Genomic DNA, 4,775 nt, shown 5'->3' on the forward strand with positions numbered 1-4,775 from the left:
TTTCCAGGACCAATGATTATGATATCTATAAAAAGCCCACAAAAGTAAAATCAATTCCGACCGGATGTAAAACGTTGCCTTTTTCCGTATTTCTTTGCACTACACGAATAATTAATTAACGTTTCAAATACTAGATACCATGACTCGTGTACGTGACGTCTAACAAATTATTGGGCCGACTGTCCCCACTATTAATTGCTTTCTTCAGAACGCCAATTTGTCTGGTTAGGAGACGGACAAAAACGGTAATTAATTTACATGTCTTTCGGTGATATATATAAAAAATACTGTTGTTTGTTGAGTAAAGTAAGGCTGTGTTGGATTTTTTTATAAAATATGCACTTAGTTTAGACTGGATAGATAAGTTAAAAGGAGAAACCCGATTCTGGGCCTAGCCGTTACACAAATGAAATATGTACCAAAAAATTCTACTATTTTTCTTTGTTTACCCATTTAAATATTAGCCTCAATTACAATGGCCAAGTCTAAAAAAAAGTACATTTCTATTTTTCTATTTAAAACAACCTTTGTAAACCGTTAAAGTATTTATTTTATTGTACATAACTTCATTTGCAAACACTAGCATTAAACAATAGAGTGTACCTAGGATATAATCGATTTAGCGGATATTACATTTTTAAAACTATATCAATAGAAAATGAAAAATATACATTATTTACAAAGCGTCAAAAAAGACATCTTCATCATTGCTAAAATCGGGACTTGTTTATGTAAGCACGATTAAAAAATCATTAAAGGAAACAAATAATAGAAAAAATCGATTTTAACGCATCGATTCATTTATTTCACATGGATTACACTAGCAAATGTCAAATGCCAATGTCAACGTCTGATAATTGTCATCGTGTTTTCATAAGTGACATTCGCTTTTCGTATCTTCGAGCGCGTGAATGTGTTTTTCAAATTCTCGAGATTTATTACAATATTAAACCTCTGCTCGAATACTGGACTCCGAAACTGATTGCCTTCTGACTGACCCTTGCTTGCATATTGGATGCCTGCATTCCTGCTGACCTTTGCTGGAAAACCGGATCTGGATATTGCTCTTCTGACGATTGGTGGATACTGTACCATGAGTTCATTAATGGTGGAATAGCAACAGACCGCTGCAGCACAATAGAAATTCGAAGATTGGTTGGGTGCTGTGCCCACACCATGGACCAATTTTACTCCTGCACAATTCCTGTATTATTATATTACGATAATCCTAACGAAGGTGGTTAATAAAGAACGATCTTAATAATACAGTTTTTATTTTAATAAACCTATTGTTGCAATCTCAGTTTACTGTAATTTCAGATAGCATCAAAAAATCCCCTGGTAGTAAATACAATGTTTAAATATGTCATTATTGATGTAAGTAGGCCTTATCTAGTAAACATAGTTTTCTGCTGAAGTTTTCACGAATATTAATCTGAATTAATCACTTTTTAAGTAAGTAGGTAGGTACCTAAACCTCATCATGGTAGATTGCAAGCGCTACAGTTGAATAAATACAACGCAGGAGACGGCCATATGTTCCAGCGATGCCACCTGACAGCAGAGAGTGTGAGAGAGAGACATGAGAGAGAGCGTTGCTAAGCGCGCTCCGTCCTTTATAGCGCACCGCTTGTCAGGTCCCAGGTTTTGAAGGAGGTTTCACTAAGGATCTTGAGAAGGAGGTTTCACTTTAAAAAGTAGGTTTCGCTAAGACTAACAATCAGTGTAAACATTGTCTGATTTTGCCATTGTTGAGAGACGTGAAAATTGGACTCGTGAAATCTTCCTAAGTTCTCTAATTTATGGCAAAATTCCAGCTCTGTAACGCCAGGCCCAAGTTTCTATGGAGTTTGGTTTTCTCCTTTAGCTACAAATCCTTAAAGCCACTTTAAGAAAGTAAAATTTACGATGTAGGCAAGCTAGGTGCGCTATTGAAAAAAACGCTGACCTTAAACTTTTCGATTTTTAGGACTACCTCAAAAATGCTTCAGATAACGTAAAAATACACAAGAAAAAAAACGGCTGCATTTTTCTGCAGGCAACAAAGGCGCCTAGGCTAAAATTGCGAGAGACCAAGTCTAAAATTAAAAAGTAAAATTCAACGTTTCGAAATTCGAAAGTTTGAAATTTTGACTCAGGTCGACATAGTTCTGTCTCAAATTATTCTTTCGATATCACAGCAATTGTAGTTCGATTTTTAAATATTTGACAGATGAGATTTTTATTCTAAGAAATTTCAAGAAATTTAAAAAATTTCATTAATCTTTGATTAATTAAAACTGTATTAACAAAATAAAGCTCAAGGGCCAATCGTAAAAATTTAGGAATCTGTCAATAGTTTAGATGATGACCTTTAAAACAGACTGGCAGAAGATAAAACGTACCCTATTTTCAAAACTAACATGACTATAGTTACTCAACTCTATCTAGAAGCTGTTATAATACAATCTGGGCATTGAAACAAACATACGACACAACATAAGTGAAGTTGGAAGAGTTTCTCGACGTTCGTTGCACATTTGTGTGTTCCCGCTGACTTTACAATGGCCCTCACATAATTCTGCTGGACAGTGACGTCACGAGAGCGGATAAGACGTTGGGACAACTTGTCCTCTGTAGCTTATGATACCTCAAATTTAGTACTACGAGTTTCAATAACAGGAATATTATTTTTTGATAGTACAAAGTTAGAATAAAGCTAAGAATTCAATTACAGTCTGGGAAGGGATGATCATCGTCTGCCAAATTTGGGCCAAGTACAATAAACGGTTTTGATTTTTTGGTGATTAAACAAAAAATCAAGTGTTTTAGCTTCCAAATATCTTAAACTTGTTTAGAGCAATGCCCAAAAAAAATCGAATCGAATTTTGAATACGGAAAGTCTGTTAACAAAACTTCACAAAAAGGTCGCATTATAAAAGTTGTTTAGTCAACATAATTCAAACTCCTTGAAAATCGAATGAGAACATTAGTAGGGTCAGCAAACGCAACTCAAGTAGGAATCTAGGCACGAGCTGAGGGAAACAAGATAAGCGAAAGTTTATGTCCATACAGGTTGTACCTGAGGGCTTTAAACTTTTTGCCGACGGTACATGTTTGTGGTTGAAAATTTTCAGCGTGAAATTTGAGGACTGCTTTTTTGTTGACTGTTCTCTTGCGTTCGGGATTTTGAAGGTAAATAGAAACTTTTTAGTCATTTTAGGGCTGGTCTTGTAGACAAGTGAGTACAGGCGCTAACGTTGGGAGTCATCGTTTAAGTTTTTGTCATTTGCATGGGCTTGTCATTTTTTTTGAACCCAGATAATTCTCAGATAGTTTTGTATTTCAAGGCCAAGGACTCCTCTCATCGATATATTTTAATTATATGTACCTAAATAAAAAAGTGGATACATTTCTAAAATTTTCTTCCGATATGATAAACCTTTTAAATAACTTCATTTTTATAGCTTCAAATAAAAATAAAATACAAGTGTTAAAAGATCAACAATAAAAGTTTTTACTCTTTATTGACACTGACCAGTATTTCTTACCGAAATATAAACTAGAACTAACTTAATAAAAAAGAAAAATACACAAAAAAAATAACAAGCATTCGAAACATTTTCGGAATTAATATAATGCGTGACGCCCGAACGCGTAGCAATTTTAGCGGATTAAATCTTGATGGTAATCTCTATAATTTTACTTAGTTCCGTACATAATTACAATAAAATTAAACGTCTGTTTGCCATGCCATAATTTCCTTTACATAGCTTTATGCTCGTATTAATATTTAAGCGAATTATTCAATTTTATGTGAACCATAAATCGGTACGGGGTTAGGCGAAAATTAATTTGACGTAATACTGGTACATAAATTTTTGGCTGCTGTGAAACAAGAAAACTAAGTAAAAAAGTAAATAGCTAGACCATTTTGGTAATTCAGAAGGAAAGAATTCTTAACCTTTTGTCATTTTTGGGTTGACAACATCGGATTATAATATTTGCAATCCTAATTTCCCTGCGATGTTTTCGTATAGCTTTCAAACAAAAACTGAAAATGAAATTGTTAACTAGGATTCGACCCTGCAATTGCCTATGACATAATTATGCTTATGAAAACTTCGTTTGAAATTGTATATTTCTGCCTAATAATTATAATAAATTCCATCACTAAATCCAACGCATCCTATTTATAATGAAACTATAATCCATCTACGATCGTGTAGCGACGTCATATCCGGGCGGGAAGTGACATCATCTGGGAACAGCTGTTGACTTCGAGCCAAATGCATTGTAAGCTCGAACATATTGTATGGTTTATTAAATATTCATCCGTGTTATGGTGAGGGTACATGGATATTAGATGCCGGTTATGCAGATGACAGAGACTGTTGCATGCAGCAGAAGAGTAGAAAGAAGAACCTCTCTCGGTGTGCGTCCCTGTCATAATTAAGAGGTAACGATCAACTTTAAAATGCGTGATTTAATTTGAGTTATATTTTATTGCTAACTTTAAGATAGATTCAAACAAGGAAAAATAAGTATGCTATGAATATTTTGCATATTTGAGGGGCAATAAAGAGAGATGAAATATTTAATAATTTACACACTGGTTTTATAGAGGTTCCAATGGACTGCGGCATTTCTCTCAACTTACTTATGTTATGTAAGATCTTGAAGTTCTTACTGGGAGAGGTTTTTGAGCCTGATTTTAATTTACTCATAAAATTCGATAATAATTCACAACATTTTGATTCACAAAAGCCTTGTTTACATTGTGACCCGGTTTTTCT

The sequence above is a fragment of the Trichoplusia ni genome, unplaced genomic scaffold (genome assembly GCF_003590095.1).
Source record: "Trichoplusia ni isolate ovarian cell line Hi5 unplaced genomic scaffold, tn1 tig00000119, whole genome shotgun sequence".
In the NCBI taxonomy this organism is placed as follows: Eukaryota; Metazoa; Arthropoda; class Insecta; order Lepidoptera; family Noctuidae; genus Trichoplusia; species Trichoplusia ni.